The sequence below is a fragment of the Phyllobates terribilis genome, unplaced genomic scaffold (assembly GCF_046119375.1).
Source record: "Phyllobates terribilis strain yellow unplaced genomic scaffold, ASM4611937v1 Scaffold_12__6_contigs__length_324123572, whole genome shotgun sequence".
Classification (NCBI taxonomy): Eukaryota; Metazoa; Chordata; class Amphibia; order Anura; family Dendrobatidae; genus Phyllobates; species Phyllobates terribilis.
The window spans coordinates 261,539,620-261,553,989 of NW_027362772.1; positions in this window are offsets into that span (position 1 = coordinate 261,539,620).

Genomic DNA, 14,370 nt, shown 5'->3' on the forward strand with positions numbered 1-14,370 from the left:
GCCCCAGACGGACGGGTATGTGAGGTCTTAGAGCGCGCACAAACCCCACAGGACGCGACAAAAGTTACCACCTCTTTATGTAAGTTAGGCCACCAAAACCGACGCGAGAGGAGATCCACAGTTGCTTTACTCCCCGGGTGTCCTGCAAAAACTGAGTTATGGTGTGCCTCGATCACCTTTTGTCGCAACTGATCTGGAACGAACAGTCTCCCCGGAGGTCCAACAGGGGCGTCTCCCTGAGCCTCCAATATCTCCTCCTCCAGCTCAGAGCATACTGCCGAAACCACCACCCCCTCCTGAAGAATAGGAATCGGGTCGTCCGTATTCCCGGCCCCAGGGAAACTACGAGATAAGGCATCCGCCTTTACATTTTTAGACCCAGGACGATATGTAACGACGAAATTAAACCTGGTAAAAAACAATGACCACCTAGCTTGTCTGGGATTCAGACGTTTAGCGGACTCCAGATATAGCAGGTTCTTGTGATCGGTGATGACGGTGACCGGATGAACTGCCCCCTCCAAAAAATGGCGCCACTCCTCAAAAGCTAACTTAATGGCCAAGAGTTCCCTATTGCCGACATCGTAATTCCTCTCAGCGGACGACAATTTTTTAGAGAAAAAGGCGCACGGATGCCACTTACCAGGGGACGAACCCTGTGACAATACTGCTCCCACCCCTACCTCGGAAGCGTCTACCTCTACAAAGAATGGCTGAGACGCATCAGGTTGAATGAGTATGGGTGCCGAGGCAAAACATTTTTTCAAGGAGGAGAATGCTTGACAAGCCTTGTCAGACCACCTAGAAAAATCCGTCCCCTTTTTAGTCATGTCTGTGAGAGGCTTAACCATGGACGAGAAATTACGAATGAACTTCCGGTAATAGTTAGCAAACCCCAGGAAACGTTGTAGTGCCTTAAGATTCTCCGGCCGATCCCACTCAAGAACTGCCCGCACTTTCCCAGGGTCCATACGAAAACCGGACGCTGAAACCAGGAAGCCTAAAAACTGGAGTTCCTGTACGGCGAACACACACTTTTCCCACTTGGCATATAGTTTATTATCCCGCAAGATCTGTAACACCTGTCTAACGTGCTCCTGATGAGACACCAGATCCGGCGAGTAAATTAAGATATCATCCAGATATATGACAACAAACTGTCCCACCAGGTGGCGAAAAATATCATTAACAAAGTGTTGAAACACCGCCGGGGCATTAGTCAGACCGAATGGCATGACAAGGTTCTCATAATGCCCCTCCGGAGTGTTAAAAGCCGTCTTCCACTCATCCCCCTCCTTCATCCTAATCAGATTGTACGCCCCCCTGAGATCCAACTTAGAGAACCATTTGGCGCCCACGATCTGATTAAAGAGATCGGGAATAAGTGGGAGCGGATACGGATCTCGGACCGTAATCCGATTAAGTTCACGGAAATCCAGGCAAGGGCGTAGGCCTCCATCTTTCTTCTTAACAAAGAAGAACCCCGCGGCCACCGGAGAAGATGAAGGTCTAATATGCCCCTTAGCCAGACTTTCAGAAATATAATCCTTCATGGCCTGCCTCTCAGGACCAGAAAGGTTATACAACCTAGCTTTAGGTAACTTGGCCTCAGGGAGCAGTTTTACAGAACAGTCATACACGCGATGAGGAGGTAGTTCCTGACACCCATTCTCCGAGAATACATCCTCAAAGTCCGCCAGAAATGGAGGTAAGACCCAAGGAGTAACCGCACCGATGACCGTGTTCATGCAGTTTTTATTACAGAATTTACTCCATTGGCTTATCTCTCTGGTTTGCCAATTAATAACCGGGTTATGCTTAGCTAACCAAGGAAGGCCCAACACTATAGGAGTGGGAAGACCCTCCAACACGTAGCAAGACAACAGTTCTTTATGTATTGCCCCCACTTGAAGTTTTACGCCATGCACAGCTTGCAAAAAACTTCCCTGACCGAGAGGTCTGGCATCGATCGAGAATATGGGGATGGGTTTAGCCAACTCACTCAATCGCATACCTTGAACCCGGGCAAACCGAGCATCAACCAGATTAGCCCCGGCCCCACTATCCAGAAGAACAGATATCCTCTCAGTTCTCGTACCCACCACCACCTCCGCCGGTAACAGAAACTGAGACGAACCTAGGGACGAAATACCTACTCCCAGATTGCCGTCCACCACACAACCTGGGATCAACAGTTTTTTCGACGACTCTTTACTCTGCAAGGGACGGGATGGACACCCCCCAATAAAATGTCCCTTTTTCCCGCAGAGAAAACACCTTCCTGTCTTATGGCGCACCACCGGTCCCCTTCCCCGAAATGATGTCCCTCCTAATTGCATAGGCTCCTCCGGACTGACCAGGGGAACCACCATATGAGGGGACCTTGTAGGAGGTGGAGACATTACAGGGGGTAGAGTTATCCCGCACCTCTCCCGAAGCCGTCTGTCAACGCGAATAGCAAGGGCCATAGCGGCTTCCAGTGACGCGGGAGAGTCATACTGTGCCAGCACATCCTGTAATTTGTCGGATAAACCATGACAAAACTGGCTCCTAAGAGCCGGGTCATTCCACTGGGTGTCCGTGGCCCACCTACGGAACTCCGAACAGAATTCCTCCGCCGGACGATCTCCCTGCTGAATCCTACGTAACTTAGACTCAGCAAGGGAGATCTGATCTGGGTCATCATATACGAGTCCCAGAGCAGCGAAAAACCTATCCACTGACTGGAGAACCGGGGAGCTTGGGGGAAGAGAGAACGCCCAAGATTGTGGGTCCCCTTGTAGGAGCGAGATGACAATTCCCACCCTTTGTTCTTCACTGCCCGATGACCGAGGCCGCAGCCGAAAGTACAATTTGCATGCCTCCCGGAAAACAAAAAACTTGTCCCGCCCCCCAGTGAACCTGTCAGGGAGAGCTACTTTAGGTTCTGGTCCGGCTTGCTCCAGAGGATGCAAAACCTTGGACCTAACGTCCGCCAGCCCCATGGACAAACTCTGCAACTGCCGAGCTAGACCGGCTACTGGATCCATGGTAGCTGGAGAAAAACTAAGTGGTTCGGTGAAAATGTCACACTGTCACAGAATACTGGAGGTAGGGGGCCTAAGCTGACCCTAAGCTGGGGCCCTGACTAATCCCTCATCCTGGAGGTACTGTTAAAGGTACAGAGGTCCAGGCCGCCAGCGTAACCCCTACCTTCTGAGGATCCCTGCACCTAAGTAATCTAGTCCTGAGAAGGACCCCGATCACAACAATAGGGAACCAGAAATAATATGCCCACACACAGTATTTAGACGAACGAGACAGTACAAGGGAAAAACCAAAACCACCTTGCATACAACTTCTAAACAACTACAACAGAGGGAACACCAACGGGAAAGGAGATAAATGATAAAGCGAGGAAAGGGAAAACACACTTCCAAATACACTTATCTCAGCAACTCCAAACACCACGATCCGCTCTGTAAGTCTGAATGAAAAGCTTTCACCGACACCTCCCAAACAGACCTGCAGGAATATAAAGGAGTCTCACTAAAGAAGCATTGATTGCAGCTGGGCGAGGCTGGACCTCAGCTAGCCCAGAGAGAGAGAGAATTAACTCCTACACTGCCGAGAAAACACAAAGCACCAACAAGTCAGCTGCGAGAAGTCAGGCCGTGTACTCGTGACGATCTTCGTGGCAACACACCCGTGACAATATCACATAGATCAGTCCCAGTGTCTCCTATGTACATCACATAGGAGACACCGAGGCTGCTCTACATACAACACATAGGAGGCACTGAGGCTACAGCATATACATCACATAGGAGACACTGGGGCTACAGCATATACATTACATAGGAGACGCTGGGGCATATACATCCCAGGAGAGACTGGGGGCATATACATCCCAGGTGAGGCTGGGGGCACATACATCCCAGGAGAGGCTGGTGGCACATACATCCCAGGAGAGTCTGGGAGCATATACATGACGCGCCGCCTGGGCCGTGGGGTACTCAGTGCCGGGCCGGTCGGTGCAGGGGATGTCACAGTGGCAGTGATCCGTGACCCAGGGCGGTCAATAAAAGGGGATTATGGTTTTTATAGTTTAATGTTCGTGACGCCACCTGTGGTATGCGGCTATATGGAGCCGCCACTGCGGTGCCGATTCTCTGGAGCTGTTGATAATGCAGCAGAGTTGGTTCAGCTCTCCACAGGTAGAGCTAAGCTCCAGGGCAGTGCTGTGATGGTTAATGAGGTAGATGTTGTTGTGCAGTGTAGTGCAGGGGATGGCGCAGACAATAATGCTAGGGCACAGTGGGGTGCAGTCTTCAAGGTTTACTCACAGTTGTTGCACTCCAGGTTACCAGGATCAGGGTAACCTCCCACGTCGTCCTGTGTTTACCGAGGCAGGGGTTCAGCAAACTCCCAGGTGTTTCAGGAGTACATAACGGGACCCCGTTCTGTGTGCCTTCCTCGGTCGTCTTCCTGCGCTGGCTCTCACCCTCCTGCCCTGCGCCTCACAATCAGTATCCCAAGCCGGTAACCTCGGATCTTGGCGGGCAACCTGCAGTCCCCTGAATCCTATATGGCTACCTTTTCTGCGACATAGGTGCGGCTGTGAGCAACTGCACCCTGAAAGTACAGAAGCCTCCGGTTTCTAGCTGAGCCTTGTAGTTCTCCACTAGTTAGGGGCCGGTTGTTAGAACCTTGCTCTTAGGTTTTTTCCTTTGCTGGTCACATGACCTCGTTGGCCTATTTAATCCTGCTCCGCCCTTCTGGCTTTGCTGGACTTCATTGTATAACTACTTTCTAGCTAGCCTGTGCTCTGTATCTAACTCTGTTAGTTTGCTTGGTCTACGGACCTCTTTGTTCTTTATATTTTGTTTGTTTGTCTGTCTGCTACTGTTTCTGTTAGGAGGTGTCCCATTTTCCTCCCAGTCCTTAGTACTTGTAGGGATTCCTTCCCCACATCTATAGGTCTCCGTACAGACTAGCTTAGGACTTTAGCAGGTCTGATCGCAGGATCAGGTTCCCTGTTACATCGTAGGGATTCAGCTGAGTTCTATCGTAGGGACAGATCTCCTCTCTTTCCTTAGCTCTGGTAGCAGAACATAACAGTAAGTCCAGCCTGCAAATTCTCTAAGGAAAGATTTTTCTGTTCCATCATGGTGTCGGTTCAGGATTTGGCTCATCGCCTGCAGGGACTCTCTCTGGAGGTGGCCGAGCTCCGTCAGCACGTGAGTAACTATCCTGGAGCACATTTCTTGGAGCCTAAGGTATGTTTGCCGGATTTATTTTTTGGTGAACACCGAGAATTTTTTTCATTTAAAAATGCTTGCTTATTGTATTTTCGTTTGAGACCCAAGTCCTCTGGGGATGAATCCCAGCGCATAGGGTTCATAATGTCACTTTTGCGCAAAGAGCCTCAGGAGTGGGCCTTTTCTTTGCAACCTAGTGATACATGCTTCAGATCAGTGGATAGTTTTTTTTCTGCTTTGGGACTATTATATGATGATCCTGACCGTGTCGCATCAGCTGAGACTGAGTTAAGACGTTTGAGACAGGGATCAGGTAATGTGGAAAAATATTGTACTCATTTCCGTCGTTGGTCTACTCAAACAGGGTGGAACGATTCTGCTCTGAAAAGTCTATTTCTTGCTGGGCTCAATGAAAGGGTTAAAGACCTGCTAATTGCTTATCCTACACCTGAAGATTTGCAACAGGCTATGCAATTAGCTATACGGGTGGATAGGAGACTGCGTGCAAGGGTTAATGAGAGCAAATCCTCTGCTATGTCAGTTTCTGGTTATGAGAATGTGTGTACTAACAGTGGTGAATCGATGGAGATTGGATCGGTGGCACCTCGCTCTCAAGAAAAAGACCGTCGATTTTCTGAAGGCTTGTGTTTCTATTGCGGAAAATCTGGTCATTTGATTAAAGGCTGTGAGCTTCGCATGAAGAAAGAAAAAAAAATGGTCAGTCATGCCCGTATTGCCTGTTTAAATTCCAAGGGTGTATTTTTAGCTGCTTCCACGATTGCTCAGGAAAAATTAATGGAATTTCGGGTGTTTGTTGATTGTGGATCTACTCTGAATGTAATTGATGGGGGATTCTTGGAAAGACTCAATTTAAAACCCGAACCTTTATCATCCCCCATTGCTGTGGTTTCTGTGGATGGTTCCCCTTTGAAGAATATTACTCTCAAGGTCTGTGAATTTCCTCTCACTATTAATGGTGTTCACCATGAGAAATTGGATTTGGTAGTTTTGAATAACTTGCCTTCTCCAGTAATATTGGGATTGCCCTGGTTAAAATTTCACAATCCTGTACTGGATTGGTCTACCAATGAAATTAAATCCTGGAGCCATAAATGTTATGACAAGTGTTGTAACGGGCGTATTGCAGCTTTGGATAGGGAAGAATTGCCTGTTCCTATTCAGGATTTTTGGAGAGTTTTTTCTGAGAAGGAATCGCAGGTTTTGCCTCCCCATAGAGACTATGTTTGTTCTATTGAATTTGTCCCTGGAGCGACTCTTCCTAAAAGTCGTTTATTTAACCTTACTATTCCTGAGAGGAAGGCTTTGGATGAATACATACAGACAAGTTTGGCCGCCGGTCACATTAGGCCCTCTAAGTCTCCTGTGGCGGTTGGATTTTTTTTTGTAAAAAAAAAGGACGGCGGTTTACGTCCTTGTCTGGATTTTCGTGAGATTAACAAAATTACTGTACACAATCCTTACCCACTGCCATTGATTCCTGATCTATTTAACCAGTTAATGGGGGCCAAGTGGTTCTCTAAAATTGACCTTAAGGGGGCATACAATCTGTTGCGCATGAAGGAGGGTGACGAATGGAAGACTGCTTTTAACACTCCTGTGGGTCATTTTGAGAATCTGGTTATGCCTTTTGGTCTTACTAATGCTCCTGCATTTTTTCAGAATCTTATTAATGACATCCTTAGACCTTTGATCGGCAAAAATGTGGTTGTGTATTTGGATGACATTTTGATTTATTCGCCGGATCTGGAGTCTCATTGGCGGAGCGTACGTGAGGTATTACAATTGTTAATGGACAATTCGCTTTTTGCTAAGCTGGAGAAATGTGAGTTCGCTGTACAGAGAATTAGTTTTTTGGGTTACATTATCTCCAGCGAAGGTTTTGAGATGGACCCGGTTAAAGTTCAAGCTGTACAGGAATGGCCTAGGCCTATTGGTTTGAAATCGATACAGAGGTTTTTAGGTTTCGCCAATTATTACAGAAAATTCATAAAAAATTTTTCTAGTATTGTCAAACCTCTGACCGATCTCACCAGGAAAGGTGCTGATGCGGTTCAGTGGTCTTCTGAGGCCATTGAAGCTTTTGTGTATCTCAAGGAGAGGTTCACCTCTGCTCCCATCCTTATGCAGCCTGATGTGACTAAGCCGTTTTTGGTTGAGGTTGATGCTTCTTCGGTGCGGGTTGGCGCAGTATTGTCTCAGGATAACGGGGATGGATTACATCCCTGTGCCTTTTTTTCAAAAAAATTTTCGGAGACTGAACTGAATTACGATATTGGTAATCGGGAATTATTGGCTATTAAACTCGCATTTGAACACTGGCGCCACTTCTTGGAAGGTGCGGAATTTCCCGTTCAGGTTCTTACGGATCATAAAAATCTGATATATCTTGATGCTGCCAAGCGCCTGAATGCCCGTCAGGCTAGGTGGGCACTGTTTTTTTCGCGGTTTAATTTCTCCGTTACTTACATCCCTGGTACTAAGAATGTTAAGGCGGATGCCTTGTCTCGCAGTTTTTCTCCCATAGTCGGTGCTGAGAAAGAGGAGAACATTTTACAAGAAGGTGTTGTGATAGCTGCTTTGGACTCCGTTTTGGAAGATGAGATTCTTAAAGCACAGGAGAATGCCCCATCTAACACTCCTCATGGGAGGTTGTTTGTGCCTGGGACCTTTAGGAGAGATTTGTTTATTGAGTGTCACGAATCTCGGTTGGCAGGTCATCCCGGAATCTCTGAGACCAAGAGACTGGTGGGTCGCAGTTTTTGGTGGCCTGGATGGCAGAAGGAAGTCATTAAGTGGGTGCGTCAATGTACTATATGTGCTAGATCTAAGTCCTCACATACTCCTGCTGCGGGGTTGCTTTGTCCTTTGGAGGTTCCTAGTGCTCCTTGGACACATTTGGCTATGGACTTTATAACTGACCTTCCCCCCTCTGAGGGTTTTACTGTCATCTGGGTGGTCGTGGACCGTTTTAGCAAGATGTGTCACTTGGTTCCCTTCGTCAAACTGCCCTGCGCTAAAACTCTCGCTAAGGCCTTTGTCAAGGAAATTGTCAGACTTCATGGCGTTCCTACTGACATTGTTTCTGATAGGGGTCCTCAGTTCGTGGCTCGTTTTTGGCGTGCCTTTTGTGACAGGTTGGGAGTTCATCTGTCGTTCTCGTCCGGATATCATCCTGAATCTAATGGCCAGACAGAAAGGAAAAACCAGGATGTTGAGCAGTTCTTGCGTTGTTTTGTGGCAGACAATCAAGAGGGGTGGTCTGAGTTTCTGCCACTTGCTGAATTTGCTCTGAACAATCATACATCTTCTTCTGCTGGTTGTTCGCCTTTTTTTTGTTGTTCTGGGAGACATCCGTCGTTTGGGTCGTTCTCCAAGTTGGGATCTGCCGTGCCTGAGGAGGAGAATTTTTCCGGTGATTTGGAGAGAGTTTGGACGGATGTGCGTGGTAATCTTCAGGAGGCCAACAGAAAATCTAAAGACTACTTTGATAGGAAACGACAGGAGGTTTTGTTCTCTGTTGGTGACATGGTTTGGTTGTCCTCTAGGAATCTGCGGTTGAGGATTCCTTCTAAGAAATTGGGTCCCAAGTTTGTAGGGCCCTTTAAGGTGCTTCAGGTTGTCAACCAATCTGCTGTTAGGTTGGAGGTTCCTACCTCCTGGAGAATTAATCCGGTATTTCATGTCTCTCTGTTAAAAAAAGCTGTTGTGTCGGATGGTGACGCCTCTGCCTCTGTTCCTCCGGTGGTGGAGGACGGGGAATATGAAATTTCTCGCATCCTTAACTCTAGACGGTATAGAGGTAGTTTGCAGTATCTGGTGGCCTGGAAAGGTTTCGGACCCGAGGATAACTCTTGGGTGAGGTCTGATGATGTTTCCGCGTCCAGACTTATCAGAGCGTTTCACAGGAGATTTCCTGATAAGCCTGGTCCTAGGGGATCCGGAGGATCCTCTTAGAAGGGGGGATACTGTTAGAACCTTGCTCTTAGGTTTTTTCCTTTGCTGGTCACATGACCTTGTTGGCCTATTTAATCCTGCTCCGCCCTTCTGGCTTTGCTGGACTTCATTGTATAACTACTTTCTAGCTAGCCTGTGCTCTGTATCTAACTCTGTTAGTTTGCTTGGTCTACGGACCTCTTTGTTCTTTATATTTTGTTTGTTTGTCTGTCTGCTACTGTTTCTGTTAGGAGGTGTCCCATTTTCCTCCCAGTCCTTAGTACTTGTAGGGATTCCTTCCCCACATCTATAGGTCTCCGTACAGACTAGCTTAGGACTTTAGCAGGTCTGATCGCAGGATCAGGTTCCCTGTTACATCGTAGGGATTCAGCTGAGTTCTATCGTAGGGACAGATCTCCTCTCTTTCCTTAGCTCTGGTAGCAGAACATAACACCGGTCCCCTTTGCGGCCTGATCCCTCCACGTTCCTGCAGATTCGGGCGCACGGGTGGCTTCCGCACTCGCCGTGCCCCTGGGATCCCCTCACTCCTGGAGCCTTCCCTCTGCTCCCGTCCTCTTCCAGCCTGTCCTCCTGGCCCCCCTCAACTCAGGCCCTCTCCTGTCCTCTCCTCTCCTCTGAGCAGAGTTCCTACGGAGCTCCTGCTCCCACTACTTCTCCTCAGACTGTTCTGTCTCCTTCCCAAGATCGTTCCCTTTTATACTCCTACTCAAGTGCTCCCCTGTCCTCTTCCTCCACCCACACCTACTACATGGTTCCACCCTCCAGCTAGGGACCAGGGACTGTGCTCTCCCTTAGGAGCAATCTCGCCCTGCACTCTGAAGTAGAGTGTAATTGATGCAAGTGGGTGGGTCCCGGGCAGTACTCCATCCTTACCTGATAGTGGGGTACCACACCTCTGAATGAGATGCAGTACCTCTGTAGCGACTGAACCTGCAGGGGTGCCACATACATTCCAGGAGAGGCTGGGGGCATATACAGCCCAGGAGAGGCTGGGGGCATATACATCTCAGGAGAGGCTGAGAGCATATACTGTACATCTCAGGAGACACTGGGGGCATATACATCACAGGTGGGGCATCTCTAAAGCATGAGACGCTGGGGCTGCCGCTGCGGTCATGGTCAATGGGACTAGAGCACAGAGCACGCTGACTACGTCCAACGTTAAGACGTAATCCTTCATTGAATACTCTGCAGCATTTTATAGTGGACGCTGCATGTGCGTGCCCACAATGTGAAGAGCAATTAAAGAGCCCACGGCCGGCACAACGCTGGCCCAAGCACTGTGGTCCATAGGAATCTGCTTGGGGGCCTCAGAGAAGGACATCGCGGGCCACAAATAGCCCCTGAAGCGGAGGTTACCCACCCCTGGAGTAGGCATTGACAGCCAAAAAAACCCTCTGCTGTCCATCAGCTGAGCTCCTGTTAAGTCCTGGAAGATGTGAAGAGGGTGGTTATTATCTGATCAGTGCAGGTATCTACAAATGGTTTGGGATAGCAGAGTAGATGTGGTTATTTAACATCCATAGAAATCTTTGAGTAAAAATTGCCGAATAATGGAAGCATTTTGTAATAAAATCTTGCACAAATGACTAATCAAGGAAACAACTTTAGACTTTATATAGCACAACAAAAAATTGAACACTACAAGGCGTATAGTGCAACGAGAGTGTTTATAGACGTACAGGTTCACTCAACCTTCGATCACTGACGTTGGCTTTCTCGTTGAAAGTGAAAACGTGCCGCTCTGGTTATTACTAGGTGATGTCCTGCTTTGTGTCACGTTATCAGGTCAGTCATGTTTGCCTTTTACCATATCAGATTTAGAGATGATGATGTCAGGAACCTGGAATTATTTTCTGTTTCGCAGCCTTTCTGGCGTCTTTCCTTGGAGTAGACTCGTAGGGTTGACCTCGCTGTTTTGGAAGATTTTTTTGCCTAAAGCGTTCTTTGCAGCTTTTTAATTGGATAGTGCTTAGTTTGCAGTGGATTTAGGTTTACTGTGGCAGAGAGGGGCCAGAAGACCGCAGTGTCTGATTTCACATACTCTTGCACTGATCAGAATCACTTCTTCTTCATATTAAGTAGTGCAGGTTTCTGTTACTGTGCAGGGGTTAATTTGTTCAGCTTGGAGTCTCTGTAGCTTCCCAGCTTGTATGATCTCAGCTGTTCAGCATTGGCCACTCCTCTCTCCTATATATACTCACTTCTTGCAATCTGGATTGCCAGTGTTAAGTCTTGTACTGCCTGGTGAGGAGAGGAGGAGTCGGTTGTTGGTAGAGGAGGTTTGGACTGTTTCGGCTGTGTACAATCCCTCGCCCTTTCCTATTTAGTTTCCCTACCTTTTCTCCCCAGTGTTCCACTCGGTTGTCTGTGAGTGCATACTTGTATAATTGATATATTCATTTATCCATGTACTTCCTTCCTTGTTTGTCTGGTTTGTGTATATACATACACTATTCCTCCCCACTTCCCTGTGTGTGGGAGGGTGACAGATATAGGGCTGATTCAGGAGTTCAGCAAGTTACATGGCCCCAGCATCTTCACCATCAGAAGTAATCTGTGGAGCAGGAATAGCTAGGGCACCCCTAACATTAGGGACAGGGAAGGATCCCCTGGCCCTGGGTAATCTGACAACAGAAACGTGACAAATTCCTTCAGGATCCGCTTCCAAGAAGCGACCTGCACATTTTTTTTTCCACCAGGCGTTTTTTCAAAACTCCCTCAGAAAAAAAAAAATCCTCCTATGAACAGCAAAGTGGATTTCCCATAGAAGTGGTGGATGAATGCAGAAGGTGTTTGCTATTCACATGCACTAGTCTGGTTCATAAATCAGACCAAAAGTAGTACATGATGCGATTTTATTTCTACGCAGACTGTTTGTCCTTGTGGAAAATCGACCATGTGCACTGGCACATTGGCTATAAAGGAGGGAAGGTGGTTTTCCATGTGCGATCTGCATGGACAGCACATACCCAAATAATATGCTTGTCTGTACAAACTTTTAAGCTAAGGCTATGTGCCCACGATGCAGGATTGAAGCAGAAAATTTCTGCAGCGTTTCTGCATGTTCTTGGCAGTAAAAACGCTTGCGGATTTTACACGCGTTCTTGCCGCGTTGTTGCAGCTTTTTTACAAGCGGATTTGACTTGCGTTTTTCAAATGCATTGTGACCTCAAATCCGCATGCAGAAATGCACAAATAATGAACATGCTGCGGATTTTTCTGCAAGGAAAATCCGCTGCGGAAAATTCCGCAGCATGGGCACAGAACATGCAGATTTTCATTGGGGATAATGGGGCACAGATTACCAAGCTTTTTGCAAGCGTTTACGCTGCAGAAATTCCGCATCAAAAACGCTTGAAAAACGCATAGTGGGCAGGCAGCCTAAAGCTTCACGTAGCTGCCAATGGGTCTTACAAAAAATTGGTGCAGTTTTTTGTAGGTAAAATATTACCATAAATGACTGATGGGTAGCGGAGCCTGCTCCATACACAGCAGCTGTCAGCTGTGCTATACAGCCAGCAGCTGCAACATATAGCTGCAACCAGAGCTAGCTCCTATCACTGCCATTTAACCCAATAAATTCCAATGTCAATCACTGAGAGCGGCATTTAGGTGGCACGCAATTTGGGTACCCCTCTCTCCCCTGTGATCACATTGTTGGTTGCCATTACAGGCAGGGGCAAACTGAAGGCCCAAAGCACCACCATATTTGTGCTCCTATGAAGCCAAGTCAAAGGCCGAGCTTCGTTTGGGCTTCATAGCACTATTTTCCAGCATATAGAACAAACGATCAAATGATCAGAGGTATAAGTCCCCTAGAGGGACTAAAACACAAAGTATTTTTTAAAAATATTGAAAGTGGTAAAAAACACTAACGTTTGATCTCCCCCCTTTTCCTAATACGAACATAAAGAAATTAAAAAAAAATGAAAAATGTATATACTTGGTACTGCTGCATCCATAAGACTCCTATCAAAATATCAAACTGTGAGGTAAACACCATTTTAATTATTATTATTTATTTATATAGCACCATTGATTCCATGGTGTGACCACTAAATGCCCATCCTTGTAATGACCCCTATGGGCTGAAGAAGAAACGTCTGGTGTTATAAGTTACAAAATATGACATTTTTTTCACAAAATCTTAATACATTTTTTTTTTTAATCCCCAAAACTGAAAGGAAAATTCTATATACTTTTACAGCGTCATGTTGGGAAAGGCTGGGAGTCCTGGAGATACTGATGTTTGCTGGTGAATTATCACAGCTGCAGGGTCAGTGTCTATTCTACAATGCCTACCCCATATTTTAATCACTATTTGCTGATGATTGTTCCTTAAGGGAACAGTTGCACCCTTCAGACAGTGCATGCAAGCCTGCTACATGCATAAGAATTGCTACAAATCATAGCTCATGATCCGTACGGTTCTTCCGATAAGATGATTCTAGGATAGACCATCTCCTTACCACGGCATCCAACTTCTGCATGTCACTATATAAATTCATAGCAATGTATAATTTGCCCCTTTTCAGCCTTGGACATGCCCAAAAAATTCAGGATAATCCTGGCAAATTTGGTATCCTGTGCATTTATGGCATACATAAACTTATTTAGTTGCTTTATTATAGATTTTGTGCATCTCAGAGGTTGAACTAAAAACTTTTTTACTGTCTGATAATCATAAAATAATTTTATTTAACCAAATTTTCACCCCTCATCAGACAAATTTGATGCCTGTATGAACAGAAAATTATATATTTTTGAAATGTGAGATTTTGACTAATCGCATAACAAAAATCTTGAAATATTCTGACTTAATGCTAGTTACTAGAGCAGTCTCAATAGGCTGATGCTTTCAGCAGCTCACTTGTCTGCTTGGCTGTGTAGATTAGGACAACATGAGCATAATAATTTCATTGTCATTAGAAGATGAGTGTGTAAATGCAGCTCATTTGTACTGCTGTAGGTCTACATATGGCAGGATAGTAACACTGTTGCTCACTTGTCCTGGCTCAAGTACTGATCTGCATTTCTCCATTTCCCGGCGGCCAGCTCTCTGTGCTCTTCTGCAAATCAGGTTATCATGGTAATCTGGTTTTCACCTCTGATGTCACAATCCTAGGCTTTTTCAGGCTGGCTTGGGTGGCTG